Here is a 12,935-nt window from a genome sequence, read left to right as displayed (position 1 = left end):
ACCCCCCCCTCCTGCTTCCCTGTCAGACAAGGCTTTTTTTCCACAGCTTAAAAACCCCACATGTAGTGTGTGTGTGTGTGTGTGTGTGTGTGTGTGTGTGTGTGTGTGTGTGTGTGTGTGTGTGTGTGTGTGTGTGTGTGTGTGTGTGTGTGTGTGTTTGTGTGTGTGTGTCAGTAACGGTAGGAAGTACATGGTACCTTATACCCTTTAGTTTCATGTTATGGTATTTATATCTCACTACCATAGTTTCTCGTTGGCGGTTTATGTCTCGGCTTCCATTATTTTTGTATATTTTTACTCGGCATTTTATTTGTTCGTTTTCATAACTACTCTCCTCAGGTTGGCATTAAACTCTGTTTTTAAAAGGTTTCAGCGTCCTTTGTTAGTTTATATTGAATTGTGAAGAAAGCTACCACACACACACACACACACACACACACACACAAGCGCACACACACACACACACACACACACACACACACACACACACACACACACACAGCACACACACACACACACACACACACACACACACACATATACACACACACACACACAGCACGAACTGATCGCTATAAGAACAGTCCAGTCCCAACCATTGTAAAAATTATCAATAACTTGTAATCAACCAGTGTATTCACTCCCAGTCAATCTTACTTTTTGCACTGTCACTATGTTGAAGTGCCCTGTAGTTTGAGCTTCTCTCCACCTAGTTATTATATACGGTATCATATTTGTATCACTTATGTTACTTGTATATTATTTGTAAATCAGGAGACCCATTCCCCAATTATGTAACTGTATATTTTCAGCCTTCCGACTGCCATGCTCTTTCAATAAACAGTTAATTATTATTATTATTATTTATCACACACACACACACACACACACACACTTAACTAATTGAGCAGTAGGAGGGGTGTCAGGTGAGAATATTGAACACTGTAGTGCCGTAAAAAGGTGGAAATACATGTAAATTGGACACACGTGTTGTGAAACGAAACTCCAACCTTCTTTTTACTGTAGCCGAGCCAATAACAGGACAGGTGTAAGGACAGACAGGACAGGTAGATAGATAGATAGATAACGCAGGCAGGGAGAGAGTAAGGCAAAGGCAGACAGGCAAATAGAAAGATAGACAGACAGTATTTCGGGAAAGACTAAGTGAGACAGATAGATGGAGGAAACAAGACAGGTACAGACAGTCAAACAGACGGACATAGAAGAAGACAGAGACGGTTAAAGAGAGAGAGAGAGAGAGAGAGAGGGGGGTGAGAGAGAGAGACAAATAGGGAAAGAGAAAATAGACAGATGAAGAGAGATGGACAGACTAACAGACAGTCAAATGAGACGCGTGTGTGTTGCTCGTCGACATTTGTTTGTTTATTGTCTTTTTATGCGAAGAGAAATGGTCGTAACAAAAATAAAAATCTCAAAAATGTAACAAAAAATTAAATCGGATTTAATTAATTAGGAATACGTTACGGGGATTCGCATCTTCCGGTGATTCGAAGCTTCATGGGTTCCGGGCTTCCGGGATTCGCATCTTCCGGTGATTCGAAGCTTCATGTGTTCGGTGGTTCCGGGATTCGATGCTTCAAGGGTTCAGGGCTTCAAGGGTTCGGGGCTTCAGGGCTTTGGGGCTTTAGAGGTTCAAGGGTTCGAGGCTTCCGGGATTCGGGGCTTCATGTGTTCGGGTCTTCAGGGGTTCGAGGCTTTAGAGGTTCGGGGCTTCAGGAATTCGATGCTTCAGAGGTTCGGGGCTTCGTGATTTTGGGGGATTTAGTTGCATTTTCTGGCAGCCAAAATGTTGAGTGGCCTACATCATATTAGGTCAACCATTTGTTAAATTTGATTGGATAAATTAATATGTTTTTACTGTATGTCGATAGTTTAATGAAAATCCTTCAATTTGATATATCATATATAATTTTTTTATTGTGATGAAAATTAGAGAGAGAGAGAGAGAGAGAGAGAGAGAGAGAGAGAGAGAGAGAGAGAGAGAGAGAGAGAGATCCTTTGCGAAATATAGAAATAATAATACAACATACACTCACTCACTCGCTGCCTCCTAACAGTCCTTGGCAACTATCCTAACTGAAAATGTTGTTAACGCTGAGAAATAAATACAAATTATGAGAATCTGATTGAAGTATGATTATTTAATATGCTTAGGGAATTAAACTCTGAATATGACGATGGTGGTAGTGAGTTTATAATGGCCACTTACTGTATTGCTTAATATGCATGAGGTGGCCAACACATCTAGATGGTCTCTCATTGGCTGACGCGCAAGAACCTTGACTGCTTTCATTCAATGTTGCAAAAAAAAAAAGTTATGTTAGTTCATTTTTAATATCCAGGTAATAACGTCTAGATGGCAATGAAGGAAGAATTATTGTGGGTCATTAACATCCATATAATATGATGGTAGAAAATTGAAATAATGTAAGTGTGTGTGTGTGTGTGTGTGTGTGTGTGTAAGTCTCTGAAAATATACAAAGACTCTTTACTAAACTTCCAAAATTCTGAGGTGTTGACATTGTGTTTTTAGCTACAACTTAGTTTTATTTTTTCATCCTGACACATTTTTTCTTGTCACCCTCTGAATTGTGTTTTATCTTGACAGTTCTCTATACTTCAGTTGATCGTTTCAGAGGGTGTATGTGTCTGTCTCCATCTTGGTTTCCTAAATAAGTTCATGAGTCTCTTTATCCTATGAGTTATTACGTGTCTAAAATTGTCTTGGTTTGAGAAATTGTCCTGGGATTATTTAACTGTTTGTGTAAGAATGGTCTACTGGGTACTCGTGTGTGTGTGTGTGTGTGTGTGTGTGTGTGTGTGTGTGTGTGTGTGTGTGTGTGTGTGTGTGTGTGTGTGTGTGTGTGTTTTATCACCCATCAAACTGAAAAGAGGCATCAAACTTATCCTCATATTTTCGAATTCCCGTTTTAGTCAGCCGCTTGACCTTGTATAGAGCCACAAAAATATGCCCAGGGTATTATACAAGTCTCACTAACAAAGCCTCAGATTATGCTAATGTGTAGGTGTAATGTGGAGGATGATTAAGGTAGCAGTTTCTAATACCTTTGTAATTAGAGTATTGTTGGAACAGGTGTGAGTGAGTACCCATCTAGTGTGTGTGTGTCTGTGTGTGTCTGTGTGTGTGTGTGTGTGTGTACTATGCTGAAGGTACTATAATAAATGAAATTATTACAGGTGAGCTATTTAACTTCTGGAGATTTTTTTAAATTAGAACACCTGAACTTACCTGTGACTTATATCTCTTACCGAATATCAGTGTTGGTAAGATGACAAATTGGTTATTACACCGGACTAGCTGTCATTTGGTATTTGGGTCGAATTCCCCTCTTAAGGTGTGACAACTGTAACATCCACGAGGTGAAAGTCAGTACAGTACAAAAAATAACTTAACTGCAACACCATCAACTTGAGTCATAAAAATCCCAACAGACTCGCAAATATCCATACCACTGGGGGGAAGGGGGTGGGGGAGGGGGGGTAGGGGGTGGGGGTGGGGGGTATGGCTCTCTTATCTCACCCTGTGTTAGGAGGGAGGCGCCCGGACCACACGCCAGATATCTCAGGGTTAACTCGTGAATTCCAGGAAGTAGTACGTAAACCTTTGGCTCGAGTATTTTAAGGTTATTCATTCATACTTATACCTACCTTAGTACATCACAAGGTGCCCCTAAGATGCTCATATGAATAAAAAATAAACACCAACACGAGCAGCCAACACCGCCTGGTTTTTCTCCTCATTGATATTTTATACGAGCTCTACCCAACGAGCTTTAACCCTCCTTCTGCCCACACTGGCGTTCTTTTATGGTTGTGTGCGGCGCTAGTCTTGAGTTCTATACTGCATGAATTGTTATATACTATAACTTAAAACGCTTACTTGTGGCTGTGTTTAGTTATCCCAGTGTCCGCCTTTTCTGACCATACTGATAGTGTTGTTTACGAGTGAGAATAATCCTCTTTTGGTTACCTTTGTCTATGATCAGAAAAGTTAATAAAAATCTATATTTATTTTAATCCTTAAAAAAAATCCCCATTGAAATATAGATTAAAGGATTTATTTTTTCGAAATTTATATAGATATAAAATAAACCCAGAGACAAATACAATAAAAACCAGGAATTAAATAAAACAAAAAACAAATATATGTTGTATTTCACTTTGTTCCGGCTGCTGAATGGTCGCCACAATGACCAATCAAACTCATTCATGGTTTGTCATCGATTCTATGCTGTACTAGGTGATCGAGAGGTGAATATCATTGCTTTGTTAATAAGTTTTACCTGATATAGAAATACTTATGTGGATATTGTTTGTGTCATTATTGATTGTTTGCGGTTTGTTCCTTGTTATTTTATGCCTCTTCGTCTTTCTTTTGTTCCTCCCCCTCCTGTTTTCCTCTTCTTGTTCCCCCTCCTGTTTTCCTCTTCTTGTTCCTCTTCCTCTTCTTCCTCTTATTTCTCCTCCTCCTCTTCTTCCTCTTATTCCTCTTCCTCCTCCTCCTCCTCTTTCCTTTGTTCCTCTAACCTCCTCCCCCTCCTCCTCTTCATTTTTCCTCACCTCTTCTCCTCCTCCTCTTCCTCCTCCTCTTCCTCCTCCTCCTCCTCCTCCTCCTCTTCCTCCTCAGTACACCCAGCAAGATCTCCAGACTCAAGATTACACATAAAATTGTTCTCCAATCTTGTCAGTTAGAATGTTGAACCAAGTCCATCACTCTCACAAGCGCGCAAAAAGTTTTCCTAGGATAAATTTACAGCCGTAATTGGAGACGTCAGAATGCGTCTAACACGTTTACATAAGCTTCAACACCTAGGGAAAAAAAAAATCAAGTGTCCAAAAATCACAATTAAAGTCTATGCTATATTGAGACTCTATTTTATACTGAGAATAGTAGTTTAAACAGAAGGAGCGAGATTAATGTAAAAAAAACTCTAAACTTGGTATTATATATTGGTTTAAAAATATGGTAAAAAGTATATGTATATCAGATCTGTTTTGGGAACTTAAGTTTATTTTATTTACTAGAGGGAAGAGTTGATTAGGATTTTATTTATTTATGCATTTATTTATTTTATTATTTTTTATTATTTTATTATTATTATTATTTTGTGTGTGTATATTCAGCCCTTATCTACCACTATGTCCATTATGGTGTGACGGTGTGTTTATGCAATCCTTGACGATGTGTTTTTCCTGACTAAAGAAAATTTCCCTTTATTTGAAACCTTCTCATTAGCGTCTTATACTTAGATAATAACACAGTGATTTCCCCCTATTTCCCCGCCTCACAAACACACTCATTCCTATACACTACCCAGAGTATAATATAACTCCACTTCATACCACTTTCTATACTCTTATGATAGCTAATGACAGAGTGTAATTACCACCCCTTCATGACGAATAGTTCCATCATCAAAAAGGGTGGGGCTGTTAGGCGTTCAGAGGTCATAAGGTCACTGAGTCCCTTGTGGTAATGATGGTGATGGTGTCTTGAACTATGGTGAGCCGAGTCTTGTGTTGTGGTTGGTATTATTTTTATATATTAGAGATGTAGAAGTAGAGAGAGAGAGAGAGGTAGAGAGAGAGAGAGAGGGATAGGTAGAGAGAGAGAGAGAGATAGGGAAAGATAGATATTAAAAGAGAAATAGATAGATAGATAGACGAGGATGAATAAAATGGAAATAAAAAGGTGGAGAAAGATAGAAAGAAGCAGAAAAAGGGAAAGAGAAAAATAGAAGTGAGAAGGAAAGAGAGATAGAGAGACAGACAAACAGATAAACAGATAAGAGGGGGGGATGAGTAAAACGGAACAAAAGGGTAGAGAATGATAGACAAATAAACACGGATGAACAGAGAGAGAGACACAGAGAGAAGAGGGGATGGAGAAATGGTGAAATAGAAATAAAACGGTAGACAGGTAGAAAGAGAAAAGGGGAGAGGATGAGGGTGAGTGAGATTTAGAAAGGCAGCTTGAAATAGAAGGACCGACTGACGGAGTTATGTAGAAAAGGATTTGAGTGAGAGAGAGAGAGAGAGAGAGAGAGAGAGAGAGAGAGAGAGAGAGAGAGAGAGAGAGAGAGAGAGAGAGAGAGAGAGAGAGAGACGCACTACACTTCCTAACAGCCTCGCTTAACCCACCGAGACTTGGATCACCTTAATTATGCATGTACACTCAACCAACACACGTACACAGTAGCTTACGTATGTACGCCCAGCCAACACACACGTACACAGGGTAGCTTATATATGTACTTTCAGCCAACACAAACGTACACAGTAGCTTATGTATGTACACCCAGCAAACACACACACACACACACACATGTAGACAAGTTAGAGTGAGTATGTATACCAGCCCAACTCTCGTACACACACACACACACACACACACACACACACACACACAAGAGGCGACAAGATAGAAATTCAATTAAAACTTTGGTTCAGATCTTCAATCTAATTAAGGTAAAGCGAGGGAGTTAATATATGCTGTTGATAAATACATAAATGAATAAATTGTTAAATAAAGAGGAAAAAACAACTTGATAATCATGTGTGTGTGTGTGTGTGTGTGTGTGTGTGTGTGTGTGTGTGTGTGTGTGTGTGTGTGTGTGTGTGTGTGTGTAGTGTAATAATAAGTTAATTAGTTAATCATTTAATAAATGAAATCTCCCCGCTTGTCACGCTTACTTTGCATAGTCTGACAGTGATATTAGCTTTCAGACTCTGTCAGCAACGTGAGAGGCTGTAAGTTTTTTTGTCAGACTCTAACACTGACAACTTTTCTCTGACAGACTCTTTTTAGAACTGACATAATCTGACACCTTTGACAACGCATTCCATAGTCATACATAGCTGACAACAGAGCTTACAGCAACACGAATCACTGATAACACACCATTTAGCTTCTTCCACCTCTGACAACATCTGACAGACTCTTATACCTCTGACATCATATAAAAAGAACCCTTATACCTATGGCAACACCTCTGACACCCTCCTAGCCACCTGCCAACATATTTTACAACAATTATCATCCTCGTTTAACAGTTGGAAGAGCAAAAGTAAATTTTTGTTAAAGATGAATTTCACTGATAATAATATTTCCTTCACAGAATGTAATTAGGATAATGACTATTGCATTAATTATTCAAAAGGTAAATACGCAGCAGCTTTGCCCAGGTAGAAGCTAATTAGCATAACATACCTGTCTCTTTCCTAAGAATGATGAATGAACGAATAGAAATGATTATTATTTTAGTCTTGTTGTTATAGCTGTTATTATTATTGTTGTTGTTGTTGTCTTCATTAATTTTCATCACAATTAGTTATTATTCTCATTATTATTTTGTTCTTGATAATAATAATAATAATAATAATAATAATAATAATAATAATAATAATAATAATAATAATAATAATAATAATAATAATAATAATATAGATAAATTTAAGATGATAAATAAAAATATGAAAAACAAAATAGTAATAATAAACAAATAAACGTAAATAGGAATAAATCATAACCAAGTGTAAGAGACAACAGACAGACGTGATCATGTGGGTTCCTCAGCCAGCTAAGTTTTCCTCCTCGTTGTGCTAATTTAGCTTTGTTACACACACACTCTTCACTGTCTCTCCTCCTCCTCCTCCTCCCTCCCTCCTCCCTCTTCCTTCCTCCTCCTCCTCCTCCTCCTCTTCCTCTTCCGCCTCCTCCTCCTCCTCCTCCTCCTCCTCCTCCTCCTCACCCTCTTCCTCCTCCTCCTCCTCCTCCTCCTCCTCCTCCTCCTCACCCTCTTCCTCCTCCTCCTCCTCCTCCTCCTCCCTCCTCCTCCTCACCCACCAACTTTACTAACTTTGCTTAATTCCTTTACGACTCCTCCTACCTTGTTCACACACACACACACACACACCCTGGACCTTCCTTTACAGTTGGCTAGCTATTATAACTTGATTTCACTGAACTCTGTTTAGTTAATCAAATCCAAAAACAGTAACATTTTATTTAATAGTTCAGTTGGATATTTTGTTTTCAGGTGTCTGACGTGTGTGTGTGGGGGGGTGGGCTCTGGATGCTGACTTGATGGATCTATATGAGAGAGAGAGAAAGAGAGAGAGAGAGAGAGAGAGAGAGAGAGAGAGAGAGAGAGAGAGAGAGAGAGAGAGAGAGAGAGAGAGAGAGAGAGAGAGAGAGAGAGACTACCTTCATGGTGAGCCTCAGTGCAGGTGTCCGGGACAGGCAGAGTGTAGGGAGGTAAGGAAGACTCTCCAGAATGTACTACAGGAGTCTACGTCAGGTATCGAGGTAGGTGAGACTCTCCAGAACGAACGGCGGGAGTCTACATGAGGTATTGTGTAGGTCTTGTAAAAAAAAAAATCCTTCCTATTTTGGGAGAGGAGGAAGAAGTTGTGTATTGTTTTGAACAAAAATATATTACGAATTAGAGTGATGGCATTTTTGTTTCTGTGTTCCTGTGAAGTTTTGTTGAAAAATCTTGACACTTACTCAGCGTCTACAATGGCCAGTCTTAATTGTTTTATTTGGATATACATTACCTTCAGTATTTACAATATTAATTTATCACCTGCTTTACGGTTGTCATTATCACTTTGGTTTGGTTAGGGGAGGTTAGGTTAGGTTAGTGTTACCGCCACAGTAAGATAAACTAGGCGAGAGAGAGAGGGTGAGAGAAGAGATATAGTGTTGACGACGAATTTGCTGACGAATTTGCTGAGGTATTTCAATACGAAACAGATGGTTCTTGCCTCCGGGCAGCGATATCCCCCGACGGCAGTGTACCGATTTCTACGTTGGTTCAGACCACTTGACCCTAAAACGTGAGTGATCGCGAAGTATTAGACTCTTATAAGAAACTCTAAATAACTTTAATAAGTATATTTATGTACTGTAATTTGATCATATCATACAACTTGTCTCCTGATGTATCAACAAGTTATAACATGTGAGTTATATTTAAGATGTTAACAGGCTATGTACTGTATATTGATTGTATTATTCATTCTATGTGTCCTGAGATAACAGCATTTGTTGTATGTGAATTGTTCTTTAACAGGTTTTGACCGAATTATATGGTACGCGTCAACGTTGAGGGTTTATTTCTCCAGCAACAAACCAATAACGCTTCTATGAGCGTTAACAGTTAGGTTAGGTTAGGTTAGGTTAGGTTAGGTTAGGTTAGGTTAGGTTAGGTTAGGTTAGGTTATGTCTTTGTTAAAAACCATCTTGTTTAGTATCACATTTCCACTCAGCAATATTAATATTCAGTTTATTCTTGACTTCCTCTGCGGTTTTCCCATTAGTATATTGTGTTGACTCGGGAGGGAAACACGTACTGTACATGGACAAGTCATTCATACATTTAATAAACAGAAACAGACCTAAACAACTACCCCGTGGGACGCCTCTCGTTATATATTTTTTGTCCCAGAATTTCCTCTTGAACTGAATACACGTCTTTCTGCCTTGTATACGTAAAATTTAAATCATGTTAACACTAATAAAATCACATTTGCATAACCCTAACATAACCCTAACCTAATCTAACCCAACCTAACCTAACCAAACCTAACCTAACCAAGTTTAGTTATAAGATCGATTGAACAAGACGACAATGAATCCTGTCTTTCCTTTTTTTTTTTTACCTAATACCTGATTTTTCCCTAATTAGTATCGTCTCATCAGGTAACAGAGACCGAGAGAGATATTCACCTTAGACACAGGGAGATAAATTCTATGATTAATGAGTCTCCTCTTACCTGGTCATAGAGAGAAACAAGAGACTGGAATTTATAGAGAAGTGTTTATACGGATCAGCAAGACTCGCCAACTATGTGTTTTACGTTGTACTCTCTCTCTCTCTCTCTCTCTCTCTCTCTCTCTCTCTCTCTCTCTCTCTCTCTCTCTCTCTCTCTCTCTCTCTCTCTCTCTTTGGCCTGCCCGACACACACACACACACACACACACACATACACACTGGATAAGCTTTAAAATTTAGATTCAGACAAAGTTAAACTGATTTACGAATACATGAATATTAATAACGATGCTCAACGGTGTATTGCCTTGTTAGAATTTTGGAATAAATTTATAAAAGTCATTATATACAAGTTACATTCATGTCCAGGGTTGATTTGCTCGATTCATTTGCCTCCTCCTCCTCCTCCTCCTCCTCTTCCTTCTCTTCCTCCTCCTCTCTCTCCTCCTCCTCTTCCTCCTCTCCCCCCCCCTCCTCCAGAATCTCAACCTCTTCCTCTCTTCACCTTCATCAATTGCTCAGGTGTCGTCCATTTAAACCCTCCTAAAGAGGCCCTGTGTCAGCAACGTTGTCAAGAACTTTGGTGTAAGTAGTCATAACTTCTTGGCCAACTGTATCCAAGACAATACCCACTCACTCGTACCACCTCTGACTATACAGTACAGTACATTTGTTAACTTTGTTAGGAACTGGAAGCCAAATTATGTTGTATGAAGGAATACGTACATCATACATACATACATACATACATACATACATACATACATACATTATCACATGCATAATACATACAAGAATATAAACAAACCTGAATATACACATACACACGCACATATACATGCAAACACGAGCCAGCCACACACACACACACACACACACACATGAGAGTTACTGTATTCATGTGTATCTCCGTGCTGTGGGAACTACTGTCAGAGCACGTTGCCAGGCACTTGACACCGACCATCATAATTACGAGAAAAATTACCTGACAGCCGACTCTACCAGGTGTGTGTGTGTACTGATGTATTATAAACGAGAAAATACAGAGTGAACCTTACCTTACCTTACCTTACCTTACCCTACCTTACCTTACCTTACCCAACCTTACCCTACCTTACTTAACCTAACCTAACCTAACCTAACCTAACCTAACCTTACCTTACCTTACCTTACCTAACCTAACCTTACCTTACCTTACCTTACCTTACCCCTAACACATACACCTTAACACATACCTTACCTTTTACCTTACCTTCCTAACCTAATACAACTACCTTACCTTACTAACTATACCTACATACGCCTTTGCCCATACCTAACCTAACCTAACCTTGCCTTACTAACCCTAACCTACAACCTAACCTTCTTTCTTACCTTACCTTACCTTACCTTACCTTACCTTACATACCTTACCTTGTACCTAACCTAACCTAACCTTACCTTACCTAGCACCCTTACCCTACCTTACCCATACCTTACCTTACTTACCTTACCCCAACCTTACCTACCTTGTAACTAACCTAACCTAACCTAACTATTTCTTCTTTAACTAACCTTACCCCCACATACCCTACAACATGCTTTATTTAAACCTACCTTTTAGCCTTATACCCCACCTTACCTAACCTTCACCTTACCTTACATACCTTGCCTTAACCTTACTTACACTCAACCTACACCTTACCTTACCTTACCTAACACCACCCTTGCCCTTTTGCCAGCTTCAACCTAACTTACATCAACTATTTAACCTTGCTTGCCCCACACACACCTTACATACTGCCCTTACCCTCCACCTCCACCTCACTCACCCCTTACCTTACCTTGCACACACATACCCTTGCACCTTATGCGCCGCCCTTTCTTCCTAACCTAACCTAACCTTACCTTGCACATACTAGCCTGTGCCGCCCTTCAACTATTTCTTTAATTTTACTACCTTTTTACTACCTTACCCAACCTACCCTACCTTTACATACCTTACCTAACCTAACCTAACCTAACCTACCCTAACCTATATATTACCTTTACCTTACCCTACCCTACTAACCTAATAACTAACCTTACCCTTTCATAAAATGCAAATTACCTTACTCACCTTTACCCACCTTACCTTACCTACTCACTCCACTCATTTTACCTTACCTCACCTCACCTCACCTCACCCACCTTACCTTTACCTTACCTTACATCCTTACATCTTACCTTATTTTACTTAACCTAACTCTAATCTTACGGTAACAACCTATGCACCTTACCTATACCTACCTTACCTTTTTTATTTCCTTACCTTACTCCCCACCTCACCTCACCCCACCCTACTCCTCATAACCTTTTGTACGCAAATGGAACATCAGTTGGCATATTAGTTCTGTTTTGACGTAGATTAACAAAACATTTCAATATGGTGTGTGTGTGTGTGTGTGTGTGTGTGTGTGTGTGTGTGTGTGTGTGTGTGTGTGTGTGTGTGTGTGTGTGTGTGTGTGTGTGTGTGTGTGTGTGTGTGTGTGTGTGTGTGTGTTTTTTTAGACACCCAAAATAAAAACCCAGCTGTAGATAGTAGTAATAGTAGGAGAGAAAGAGAGAGAGAGAAAGAAAGAATAGAGAGAAAGAGAATAAAAAGAAAGAGATATAAGAAAAGAGATAGAAAGAAGAAAAGAGGAGAGACATATTTTCATCTTTAGAATAATGGAGAGCCTTTTCTATCGACCTCCTCCCCTCTCTCCCCCTGCCTTCTCCCCCTCTCCTCCGCCCTTCTCCCCTCTCCCCCCTCCCCCTCTCAACTCCCCTTCATACCCTGGCATCTACGCGAGAGTAGGACTCTCTTTGTACCATTAAAGAGCGCCACTACACGCAGAAGGTGCTGTGTGTGTGTGTGTGTGTGGGTGTGTGTGGGGTGTGTGTGGGTGTGGGTGGTGGGTGGGTGTGTGTGTGTGTGTGTGTGTGTGTGGTGTGTGTGTGTGTGTGGTGTGTGTGGTGTGTGTGTGTGTGTGTGTGTGTGTGTGTGTGTGTGTGTGTGTGTGTGTGTGTGTGTGTGTGTGTGTGTGTGTGTGTGTGTGTGTGTGTGTGTGTGTGTGTGTGTGTGTGTGTGTGTGTGTGGGTGTGTGTGTGTGT

This window comes from Homarus americanus, unplaced genomic scaffold (genome assembly GCF_018991925.1).
Source record: "Homarus americanus isolate GMGI-L3 unplaced genomic scaffold, GMGI_Hamer_2.0 scaffold29787, whole genome shotgun sequence".
In the NCBI taxonomy this organism is placed as follows: Eukaryota; Metazoa; Arthropoda; class Malacostraca; order Decapoda; family Nephropidae; genus Homarus; species Homarus americanus.
The sequence above is the reverse complement of the archived record's forward strand: the minus strand, read 5'-3'. Positions refer to the sequence as shown.